Here is a 13423-nt window from a genome sequence, read left to right as displayed (position 1 = left end):
TGGGAATTATCATTTTTGCTGAAAAAAAAATAAAAATGATGATGTGACTTTTGCTGGGGTCTGCACCAAATAAGCATCTTTTCCTTACATCTGTAGAATATGATTTGTAGGTCGGGGCATCTCTGTAGCGCCACAATGCTTCACTCATAAATGTATGTTGTGACATATTTTACCTTTATGGAAAAAAAGAAAAGCAGCTCCTGTGATTTGCATATTGCACTTGGTCATATTGCTATTTCGTTAATATTTTGCTGAAGCTAGTGGAGCAGAGGCTAGCCTGGATGTGATTTGGCTCTTTTTAGCTATGTCCTTTTACACCAAAATTAGCGGCTATAAGTGTTTGTTTTTTTAAATAGAGGTAAACCCACAAAAAAAAAAGATGATTGACTCCTTTACACTGCCACTGGAGTTTCAGACAAATGGATCTGTCGCGTCTTATTCCCGGGTCTGTGTTCCCATAAAAGTGTCGGAGCCAACGCATGAGATGTTTCGGTCGGTGATTGTGTATTTTTGAAACTTATTTCGAGGCTACACTGCACTCTTTTAGCTTTATCTTGAGACTTGTAGGAAATCCTGCGTTGTCCTGGCCCTCGTTGAGAAAGCAGTCCGAGGTGAAATGGTTAGCACACACGTACAACACTTTCGGAGTTGGAGCGGGAACATTTCCATCAAAAATAAAATTAATCCACTGGGTCTTCAGATCCTCGGGCGTAGGGATTAAAAAAAGACTTCTGTGTTGGTTTGTGCAGCCAACAACAAAGCAACTACTGTGTTTCGCTCGTACCTTCGACATTGTTCTACCGAAAGCCGGTGTTCGCGAGGGAAGTAACGATACCGTCTGCAACACGGACTCAGAGGGCGGAACACACACATAGCTCGGGGAGCGTCACCCACCCGGGGGGAGGGGCATCGCCCTTCTTGACGTCACCAGGGGCGAATCTCCATTTCGCTCGTTTGAGCACACATTTCTTGAAAGGTGGAGAAAGCAAAAGAACGAGAGTATGGACTTTTCTCATGTTTGGGGGGTCCGTAGACACGCCATGGACACATACTACCGATAGAAAACCATGGAAAAGTGCATTTTGCATAATAGGTCCCCTTTAATACAATGAATATTGCACCAATTATTAAATAACATAAATTAATATGGTAAATAAATAATTAGTATAAGATGTGTACATAAGGTGACGGTTATAAAGAAAGAAAGTATCACCAGTGAAAGATCAACATTAGCTCTGCAGCACAGTCGTTCATCTAGTGCACAGAGTGTGGAAATGTTAATGTGAAAAGACTAAAATATATAACAGTTATCCTCCATAACAGTAATTAAAAGTTGAAGGTTGTATAGAGAGGCCAAGCTCATTTAAAATCCCATTGATGTTTGTAACTACGCTAATAAATAAAAATCCGGCCTTGGAACCGAGACTTTCTCAGCAGTACGTCACGTGGCTCACTTCATATGCTAGTTTTAAAACGAGCTAATGTCATTGTTTGTTTAATGTTTATGTTTTTTGCAGCCTTTAGCAAACAACATTTCCCATAAGTCCCAGACCTTCACGGGTTTAAACGTGAAGGCAAGGGGGTCGTGGTGAGTGCAGGCATGTCTGTAACAGCAGCAGGACAGAGAGGACTGAACACTGGCAGATTCCAGCAGCAAAGTTTGTTTTTTTTTCACAAAAAATAATCATTTCACTTTGTTAAAATCATGAAAGCTTCAAATTTTGGATAGCAAACGTAGGCTATACTGCAGGAGTTTGCTTCAATTTTTTCAGATTGTCACAATTTTATTCAGTTACTCCTTCATCCTCATTCTGCTTTGCCATTTTCACTAAATGCCTTGTCATTTCAGACCCTGCCACTCACGCCTGCCCTGCAGTAACCCCACCACCGGCCTTCCCCGCCTTCCCAGACACCTCATTCTCCCCACGGCCATCTGCTCACCTGTTCTCCATTCCCTCATTAGCTCCTTAGTGAATATATTGCTCTATGTCCACTTGCACCCTGCCAGATTGTCTATCATGCCATCGCAGCTGCAGTGTTCAAGCCCCTGTCTGTTTTGCCCACCAGTTTCTGACCTCCTGCTTGCTCCCATTTGCTTTTTTTTTTTTTGTGTGTGTGTGTGTGGTGCTCCTGCCTGTTACAAACCACCTCCTGCCCACGGACTTCACCCCTTACCTGCCCCTCGCCTGCTTTACTTTTAAATAAAGGTGAACTCCTTGAACTTTTTAGAGTCTGAGCGTCTCTGAGAACTCGAGACACCGATGACAGGAAATGTTGCTGCATGAAAGATTGCGCTGAGTTACAGTGGAGCTGTGCAAAAACTCTTTTGACAGATATTGCGATTACGGTTTGAGTCACAATTTTTGTGGGAATTATCATTTTTGCTGAAAAAAAAATAAAAATGATGATGTGACTTTTGCTGGGGTCTGCACCAAATAAGCATCTTTTCCTTACATCTGTAGAATATGATTTGTAGGTCGGGGCATCTCTGTAGCGCCACAATGCTTCACTCATAAATGTATGTTGTGACATATTTTACCTTTATGGAAAAAAAGAAAAGCAGCTCCTGTGATTTGCATATTGCACTTGGTCATATTGCTATTTCGTTAATATTTTGCTGAAGCTAGTGGAGCAGAGGCTAGCCTGGATGTGATTTGGCTCTTTTTAGCTATGTCCTTTTACACCAAAATTAGCGGCTATAAGTGTTTGTTTTTTTAAATAGAGGTAAACCCACAAAAAAAAAGATGATTGACTCCTTTACACTGCCACTGGAGTTTCAGACAAATGGATCTGTCGCGTCTTATTCCCGGGTCTGTGTTCCCATAAAAGTGTCGGAGCCAACGCATGAGATGTTTCGGTCGGTGATTGTGTATTTTTGAAACTTATTTCGAGGCTACACTGCACTCTTTTAGCCAATGTGTTTCTGGTGTAACGGGTGACAGGTCCGTCTCACATTGTCTAAATTAGCGTGCTCACCCGGGTGTTTGTGTTTACGTCGATGCTGACCGGAGCTGGACCCGATAAATACCCACGTCCATTGCAGAGTCATTTGACCCAGGTGTGAATGCTGACTGAACCCTTTTTCCGTTGCCGACAGAAGCTTGATGTTAGCAGGTCTTAGCGGGGTTTTTTTTAACCAGTGGAAAAGGGGCTTTAGAAACATGTTAGCTGGTATCATGGCGAGCTTTGTCAGCAGTAAACAGATCAAAAAACAAAAAACCTACATTTACAAATTACAAAACAGCTATAATAAAGAATGCCAGCAGATAATATAATAATATAATAACAATGGCTTTTGAGGATTAGATAAAATAATGCTTGTCAGTTTTTGCTTGTGGTCACAAAACTGTTATGGAGCTGTGTCAATAGTGGTTTCTATAGCAACAGAGAGTTTAACTGCTGGTGGCTGAATACAAAGAGATGAACAAAGACTGCATTTCAATCGACAGTGTTGATCAGAAAAGAGCTTATTATGTGGTTAAATATCAAATAGAGGCTACAGTAAGTGCTAGGTGGTGCTAACAGTTTTTTATCTTTATTGTCAGTGTTGAAAAAGCTCTGAGGCCACCATAGAGGTTGAGCTCAGTTTACCCTCTAGAAATGTCTTGATTTAATGTTTCAACCCAGCATTTAAAATATATGACAATTGACTGACAAGATGATGGATAGCATTAAGCAGAAATACAAGTGTTTTTGTTCGCTCGCGCCAATCATTTGTGTTGTAACTCAGCCGGGTTGTTTCCTCCCCTCACAAGAGGCTGTTAGCTGCCATTCATCCCCGCACAACGTGAAAAACAACTTCCACGCAGCCAGATGATTCATCACAGGAAACTGGAAGCTGTAATTTTCTTTGGTCAAAATTTCTGCTTTATTGTTAATTGATTATGACTTGAGTTGAGTGTTTTTCATGCGAGGGCTGCATTAAGTCATTGTTCGCTTGCCATTGTTCACACACAGTGAGAAATTAATTTTCCTCCAGGAAGTAAGCCCCTCGAACACATGTGGTTTTAGAACAAAGTGAGACTTAATTTGAAACAAAACAAACATAAATCTGAGCCCACAAACTGACAACCAATATGTTTTATCTATCTATCTATCTATCTATCTATGTAATCCTGTTTTACTTTTAATTCAGGTATAGGGGAGGAGATGTAGGTGTTAGTGCATCGTATCTCTTAAAATAGTTGTATTTTCTGCTGCGTGTGTTTGGTTTGAGTTTTTGTGGATGTTTTGATACGTCTCTGGTGGAAACGTGTCACCAGATTACTCCATAACTGATTTGATTCCAGGCTGATCACAACTGCTGTAACTTCAGCCCACACTGCAGCGGTTTAATACAAAGGCTGAGGCATCACATGAGACACATATGACAAAGTAGGCACATCAAAGTTCTAGTGATTAGCCTTACTGTCGACAGAACTGCAGCGTGCAATTTAAAGAGTAATGATTGCATAAGCATTACTTTGAGATATTCTACTTTAAATGGAAAGCAAGACGTAAAGAGAAAAACACAGGCCCACAGATGGTGGAGAGGAACGCAGACAATCAGGTCCGTCTGTTCTGCTTTTATTTATATCACCAGCTTAGTCTCAGTCAAGACTACAGTTAGCCAGTACAACTCTCGTCACATTTAAACAAGCTCACTGCACTTTATAATGAATGTTCTGACAGCAGCCGTGTGGGAAATCAGATCTCGGTGCAGCTCGACATGAAGACAGCCCACCAGAAGTTTTGACATGTTATTTAATCATGAATTTATAGGCGTCGCGACTCCCCCCCTCCTCCACCCAATAAAACTGAACTTCGGATGCAGCGGAAATTTTGCCCAATTCTAAAAATGAAACCATAAGGGATGGGAAAATTTGGGGGTTAAAGGTGAGCTTAGTCAAAGGAGTGTCCGCGTAAATGTGCAGGCAAATATTTATCCGCTGTATAGCGTATCACCCGCAGTTATATGACTCACACAGAAACTCATTTTATGCTTATCCGTGTGTTCTTTCCTCGCCAGCGACGCACAGCGAGGTCACCCTGCCTCGTCCTTTACTGAGCTATGGATATCTGAAAGTAATTACAAGCAGCAGATCCAGCAGAAACTACGGGGCGAAGACAAAGAGGGTGCACCGTGGTGGTCAACATTAAGAGCATTAACGCTGCCCCCACACCTCATCATTATCCCAGAGCAATCTAAAGCTCAATAAAATGCAAATCAAAATCACTGCTGTTCCCACTTCGGGAGATTTATACATTAAAATGCAGCAATAAAATGAATCCGCCGAGGTTTAAGGTCATGTTGAAAGAGTGTAGAGTAATGGAATATAGAATGAGCAAGATGGCTGATTAAATTAGCTCTGTACTGTGCGCTATACTGTTTGGTATCAGGTGTTTTTTTAATCAGCTTAGAGGCTGCGTGCTGATGGTGATTTACACACTTCAGACGTATATATGATACACGGCAGGGCCACGCTCATCTTTTCTCATTAGGGAGGGAATTTCTTTCAGCTTTCTTACATGTTCCTGTGTAAGAGACAACAAGGGGAGCATTTAAAAGGCAATCATTTCCCAGAAAGCTGCTTTTTTTTAACAAGCATGAGAATAGGGAAATCATATTTATATATCACTAATCTCTTCCTGTGAACCAACTTTTTAAAAATGCATCTTTGATCCGCCTCTGTGTTGAAACTGTACACACATTAGCATACCTCCCACCCCAACCGGCAACCCCCTCCACACACACACACACACACACACACACACACACACACACACACACACACACACGCCACCCCTCCCTCCACCCTGGCCTTTGAGGAGCCATGCTTTCTTACTTTCACATTTAATCCAATTCATTATTGTGGGCCCCCCTCGGTACACTCAGCTGTCAGGGGAGACAAAAGCCCTGCCAAATATGGATGCTTTTTTGTTCCCTTGGATTTGTGCTGCCCTCCCCTGGGGATACTGCAACCCCCCACCCTCCCCACCTCTCAACCCCATCTCCCCTCCACACACACACACACACACACACACATATATATACATACACTCACACCCTCCTCCACTTCCACCCATTCAGGAGTGGTGGGGGGAAATACCTGGGGCTGCTCATTGTGGCACCTCTTCCATGGGTGGAAATTCAGAAAGGATGGAGCTGAACGCAGTCACAGTGGAGGGCATATTCTTTTGAGGGTCATGCTAATTGAATGTTAAAAAAAAAAAAAGTGGTTGTACTCAAAGGAAAGTGGAGCTCTAAAGGAAGATATTAACTATTGATTGATGAATATTGCATGTAAAGGGGGATGGGGGGGGGGTCGATTATGATTGAGGAATGTTTTTGATTTTTTTTTTTATAATTTGATTCACAAATGTTTGAACTGCCAGTTCTGTGTGAGAGACACAACCTCACACACACAGTATTTGTAGATTAGGCATCATTTGAAGTGTTTTTGGTATTTTATTTCATATAATTATTTAACCTCTATTCATGTTGGTGTCTCCAAATGGCCGACCACGTCTCCAACTCAAATACATTCAGATACTGCTAAATCTGTTTTTCAAATATATTTTGGAGGAAATGTAACTGCTGCCTGGATTATGTCGACTGGTACAATTTGTTCCAAGCGGGATTCACTCCCTGTGTCCCCGTGTGTTTTTAGGTTGAGGCAATGAAAAGGCTTAATTAAGGTTGGGAAAAGATGATGGCTCACACTGAAGAAGTAAACACAAGCTGTCTCAAGGCTTCAAGTCACACTTGACTTTTTCAGCTTCTTAAAAAAAAAATAACCATAAAAAACCTTAACCATGCTTTAATTGCCAGGGGCAGACAACAAATCCAAATATCTTAATAGGAAACAACAAACATTTCCTCATTATGTTGATACAAATGTGCCATTGTGAGCCCAATATAATACAAATGAGTCGCCCATGGAGGCAGTTTTTGAGTTGAAATGGAAAGTAAGTTGTTGCTGTTTGACAAGGTGAAAGATCTAGAAATCAATGCGCTGTCATGGAAGTGAACTACCAACCTACAAATCACACAGCGCAGGGATGACAGCTGCAGGGGCTGTGTCTGAAGTCATTCCTTATTTACTGTATATTGCACTATATTTACCATCTTTTTGTTTTTTGTTTTTTGAGTTTCTGGGACTTGTTGTTCAATGCCCAATTGTGACTTTTGAAAGTGTTGATAGTGAGAGAGAGAGAGAGAGAGAGAGAGAGAGAGAGAGAGAGAGAGAGAGAGAGAGAGAGGATGACGGGTTGAACTCGCCTGTGTCCACTGGAAACGCTGCTGTTGTGTTGTGTTGAGCTCTCAGGGCCACCGTAGATTTCAGATACAACCCAGGTCTCTCTGCTTTGTTGTTGTTTACAAGACAGCTGGTGTTTCCCTCTTGAAGCTTCCTCAGCTAGAGAAAAGACACTACAGTCTCACGGTGGTGCAGGGAGGATTTACAGTGTCTCAATTAATGAAAGTGGGATATTCTTATTGTCAGTGTCTTGTGTTTTTCGGCTGATGAAAAGTGACAATCTTGCCTAGTGCCGCTTTAAGCAAGCAAGGTGAGTGAGGAACATAAACCTCTATACAACACATTTAACACATTTGTCCAAACATAGCTCTGTCAGTCACTGCTCTTCAGTTTTCTCTCTGCAGCTGCACTGCTACCAATTACCCAGCATGAGTGATAGGCGGTGGTGTGGAGGGCTTGGGCATGCACTGAGGTCACTGATGCTGCGTCTCAATTAACCACACAGCTACACTTGGGATCTGCCATGGCCCTTATCTCGTATTTATAGAATAACAGAGACAAACACAGAGCGCTGTCAAGAGGCAAGACCCACAAGGTCAGCTGTTGTTGCTGGATATTAGCAGCTGCTGCACAGGGACAGGGGGAGAAAAAGAAGAATTGACAAAAAAGTTTAGATGTTAAAATGTAAGAAAGCTTTTTCGAATCTACACAGCTGCTTCAGCTTGTTAGGCCTTTTAAAGTTAGGGAGTATGCAAACCTGCAGTCGGTCCAGAACCATGTTGGAAAAGTCAACTTTGTCATAACTTTGTATTTGATTTGTTTAGGTTCAAGGCTTCAGGCTCCAGCATTGTATTGGCATCAACCTTCTCTGCACACTCCAGGCAGGAAATAAACCATGTCTTTATGATATTCACAAACTGTGGCTGTTCTAGCCAAATTAAGAAGTGTTTATCTTCTTTTGTCTCATTTTAGAAATCATCCATCCATTATCTACTCCTATCCTTTGCTTAATCGTGGGAGCCGGTCCCAGCATGCATTGGCCGAGAGGCGAGGTACATCCTGGTCTATCACATTAAGATCACTAAATAAATTTTCTATTCAGTGTTCAATATTCACATGTAAAAAGTTCAGACGACGCTGCAGTGTGAACAGAGCCAGGTACTGTGATGTTCTACCACACAGTGACGTCCCATCTCATCATAGTAAACAACAGATGTCGAATCCAACACTAAAAGAAATATGTGAATTTCTCCTCTGAATAATCTCCCTCCTGCACATGAGCCTCGACATAATGAGCTCCGGCAGATTAAAAATTGTAATCCACGCGCTAATAGCCGTGGCTTTTTTTTGTCGTGCTTCATTATGGAGATTTAATGCAGACAGAGGAGCTTTCAAATCACTTTATATGACAAGTGAAACGCAATCAAAGCATGCATTAGGAGATTCGTTAGGTGACTCTTAAGGCTCTGTGGGCTTCGATTTGCATCTTAAATCTATGGGGTAACAGTGGAAAACACACAGCGCGCATGCAGATTGGTCTAATTATAGCAGCTTCTGTCTTCCTGAGCAACCACAGATTATAATGGTGTCTGCACTTGACAAGAATAGCTACGTAACATATGATAATGTGCAGCAGTTGGAATCATATGAAAAACAAGGTCGAGCTCCCTTGTTCTACTTGTGATGGCAGAATGCAGTGTGATTCCCAATGCTTTGTGAATACTAAACAATCTGCTATACAATGAGCATTAGATTGGATTCATATAGCCGCCCTCTCTAACACACTGTCACAACAGCGTTTTAGGAGCTATAAAAGGACGGCGCATATGGGTTAGCTGAACGCTTACAAGCCGGAGCAGAAAAACATTACAGCTGCAGCAACAAGTTGTTATGTTAAAAGGTCAGTTTTTACATCATTAAAGTTTTTTTTTTACATGTTACAAAGGCTGTAATCAGACTGTTTAATGCAACAAGTCCTCCAACATATAGATCACTTGTCCCTCGGTTATGACCCATAGGATACCGAACCACTTGGTTAGGTTCAGTTACCAAAACTACTTGGGTTAGGGTTAGGAAAAGATGTTGTGTATTCGTCATAATAAGTACTTTTTTAGAGGAGCTATTTGTAAGTGTTGCTTTTGACGTTAACAGCTGTTTACCTACCAGTCTAGACGAAAAACATTACAAGTTGCAGCAGCGTTTGAAAGCAACCCTCTTGTTTGCTTCTATTTTTATCACTTATTTTCTTGTTCTGAAGGTTGTAATGACATTATAAATGATTTCCACCTAATTTTTTAAGAATGACTTGCATTTTAAAGGGTCGTTATGTGTTATGAACAAATTTACAGTGTTTTATTCTGAAACCTTGAGTGTGCATTGGATAAAAGTACTAAAAGTGCTTTGGAATATCCTTATTGCTGAATTTATCATCCCATCTGTTGTATTCATTGGATAGTATAAACTCACTGTGGAGGATAAAGTTAGTAATGACGTTAGTAATAACATTTCACAACAGATGACTTCGAGTTCCTAGTTTGACATCTACTAATAACAGCGCCAAATGTTTTCAGAGTGTAAGTGCATTAGTTCATTATAGCATTTATTTTCGTGTCTACTTGTACTTGATTACAGGGAAGCTGAGATGCTGCGGCGTGATGACCTTCTACCTCCCAGCAGCACAGAGGAGAGAGAAAATGGGAGAAAAAGTATTCAGTTTTAAACTGGCCTTGACAGCTCTGACTTTTCAAAAGAAAGAAAAAGCACTTGCCTGATGAAATGCTACAAAAGAGAACAAAACAAAGCATGTGGTGCTTTCTTTCATTTAAATTCATGTTTTCCAAAATAGAGGGGAGCAAGCAAGGGGAGTAAAGGGCAGGATTTTTAGAAGAGACCACGTAGGAAAGAGAAAAAGCAGATGCTAAAGTGTCAGCAGCTCCTTCATCCTGACAAGATGTAGCCGACAATGCTCACCATTTGCGGCTGAAAATTTTCCTCGAGTCCTAAAAGTGCTATCAAGGATACAGTGCCTTGGAAGTATAATAGACCCACGGATTGCTTTAATGGCGTGAAATGTGCCACGGTGCAGTTACACCCCCAGTGATACACAGACCTGTCAGGAAAATCACCCAAATCAGGTCAGTTTTGCACTCAAGGCAAATGGACAACTCTGGCCCAGACTGATTTAATCAGTGTCTGATTTACAACCTCTAACCACTTAATGTCCCACTGCCACCTCCACATCATATACTCATTTGTTTTCCTATCAAAAAACCACAATAAATCTGTGGGAAAAAAAAGGGAACATTTTAGATTGGACAGTTTTTCTTCTCTGCTCTTGGCTTGCTATGAAATGAGAGGAAGGGGGATAGCGAACTGAAATCTAATATTATTGGATCAAACGCTGCCCTGCAACTAGATGTATGATGTTATGGTGTTATGATATCAGGACACAGGGATTTTGATATTTTGATAACCAGCAGTTACTTGTGCTAAGAAGGTCATGAATAACAAAATGATCCCGCAGCAGATCCAGTTTAACAGGACGCTAAGTTCCAAAAGCTTTTCCCTATAAAGTGATGTCCGTTTTCATGATTTGATTACAGTGTGAAACACGACAAAAAAAAATTACAAAAGGCCAGGAAGTGCAACTGAAAGCTCCGGAACAAGCACTAAGTGGACCGCATGTGGTGAGATAGTTTTTTCAATTGCATTGTTTTTTTTAAGGTGAAAAATAAACTTAAAATAAACTGAGTGCTGTTTCCATGACAACCGGGCAAATTCCATCTACTGAAGAAAATCATGTGATAGCTTATGACTCCACAACAGCTACTAAGTGGACCTCATTGCTTTTACATTATTGAATTTACTTTATGATTTCCACCTGAGGAAAAACTTCAGAATGTGAGAAACACTTATTCGCCTGTTAGAAGAATTCCCCGGGACAGAGAATGGAAACTGGAGGAACAGCGAGCAGTTTTCCTGTCGGTGTCCAGAGGGAACAAAATCCACTTATCATTAACCAAAGTGTAAAAGTGACAAGTCTTGTTATCACCGGTTCTCACAGGTTAAGAGCAGAGACTACGAGAAGCAGCTACTTCCGACTGAGAAACAGTCCCTTACGCAATCCACCGTGAAAACCATAAATCTTCTTTTAATATTTTATTTTAGTACAAATCAAACTATCACATGTTCACTGGTGAGCTTTAGATTTGCAGGTGGGAGGTTTTTTTTAACTGTTTCCCCCTGTTTCCACTCTTGATGCTAAGCTAAGCTAACTATAGCCTTACACAGAATGAAGAGATACGCAGTTGTATCTATCTCCTCTTGTAACTCTTGCATCAGATCACACCCTGGCTCATACTCACAGGTGCTCTCAGATCCAGCACACACACACACACACACATACGCACGCACACACACACCTGCACTCACATCAGTAAACAAAGACCTGGAGGAGAGCCAGGCAGCTCCATTGTTTGAGATTTGATCAGCTGTGCTGCTGCTGTGACCCAAACCCATTCGGTGTCCTAATGAAAAGTCCATTTGAACGACAAGCAGAGCTGCCTCTTCGTCTCATGTGGGCGTATAAAACGAGGGTCTACACGAGGGGATTGAGGAACACTTGTCCCCCATTCTTAAATAAAATGAAAGAGAGCATGGCGGTGCATCGGATTAGACATCCAGAGCGGCCATTAGCAGCCGTGTGCAGGGGAATCTCAGCAGAAATCACATAAACTACTGCAGCAAATAGGACGGACAGGGTGAAAAAAGTAAGCGAGAGTGAGAGTGAATTGATGCCGTTAGGGATTCTTAGAGATGGCCTCAATTCAAGTGTGTTAGTCAAAAATGAAAAAAACAATTCCATTTAAATTTCATATAATCCTGTGGCACTACCAACTATCATGAAAACAGTCGTGAGTCACATGATGCTTATTCTGCTCCAAGGCTTAATATATCTATGGCTACTTCAGCTGTAATAGACTCTCGGGAAATAAACTCAGTGGCTCCATAACCGTTTCTGCTCCACCCATGGCAGTTTGTTGGAATTACTATCCATTTTGAAATAAGGTCATTATGGCTTGTTCCTCTGCAGGGCAGGATGGAGCATGTGAGGCGAGCGTGGGTATTGTCTTCGCCTATTAAATTAGGTAAATAAACTTCTTTAGGGAAATTTGCCAGAGTCTGATAAATAAACACTCCTTTAATTTGGTGATTTAGAAGCTGCTCAATCTGGTTTAATGGTTTTAAAACTGGGAACAGGTTATTGAAGAAACACTACAGCTCATACATAATGACTGTTTCTACCAACAAACACACCAGCTGCTGAAAACTTTGATGCAGACTGAAATATCTCAATAATTATTCAGGAAACTGCCATTAAATGTTGTACAGAGATTCACGGTCTCGAGAGGATGAATCCTCCTGACTTTGACGAACCCCTTGAATTTTTATCTGGCGCCGCCACGAGGCTGACATCAGTGATTTTTAGTGAAATGTCTCAACATGTAATGGAACTGGTACAGACATTCATGGTCCCCATAGGATGAACTTTAATAACCTTGGTGATACATTAACTTTAATCTGTAGTGACATCATCGGTCAAATTCTTCTTCTGCAAATCTGATGCTGTTCCCATCAACCTTAGCTGAATTTTATGTGTATTGCTAATTTGTTAATGTTTAACTAAAATAATTTTTGAGGTAAACATTATACCAGCTAAATATAAGCATGTTTTGTTTCCTTTTTGTCCCATGGGATGTCGACGATCCCGACTCCAGTTGTAAACATCAGTTGATTCATGTTTGAAATGATTGTAATTCGTCAACACCGTCTGATCTAAACTGGAACCGACTCGGTCCAGACTGGTCCCGGCGGTCATCACATCCAAATCATATTTAATATCAGCTCAACAATCACAATGAGTGTCTCCTGCCTCAAGCTGTTTACAGGTTTGTGGCTGGATCTATTAGAGAAAACCTTTAAGATATAACAAGGAACTGAGTTAATACCGAGTTAATACCAATTGCTGTTCCGTTATTGTTGTGTTGTAAAACAGATTTCACAACAAGACTGATTCACGTGACTTAATTTGAAAACTAATAAGTGCTGCAAACCCATGGTTTTGTTTGTTTATTACTTATAGTGTTATTATTAGTAGTAGTTGCACTTTAAATTATTGCAGTGGT

This window comes from Seriola aureovittata, chromosome 8 (assembly GCF_021018895.1).
Source record: "Seriola aureovittata isolate HTS-2021-v1 ecotype China chromosome 8, ASM2101889v1, whole genome shotgun sequence".
In the NCBI taxonomy this organism is placed as follows: Eukaryota; Metazoa; Chordata; class Actinopteri; order Carangiformes; family Carangidae; genus Seriola; species Seriola aureovittata.
This window is presented reverse-complemented; position numbering follows the sequence as displayed.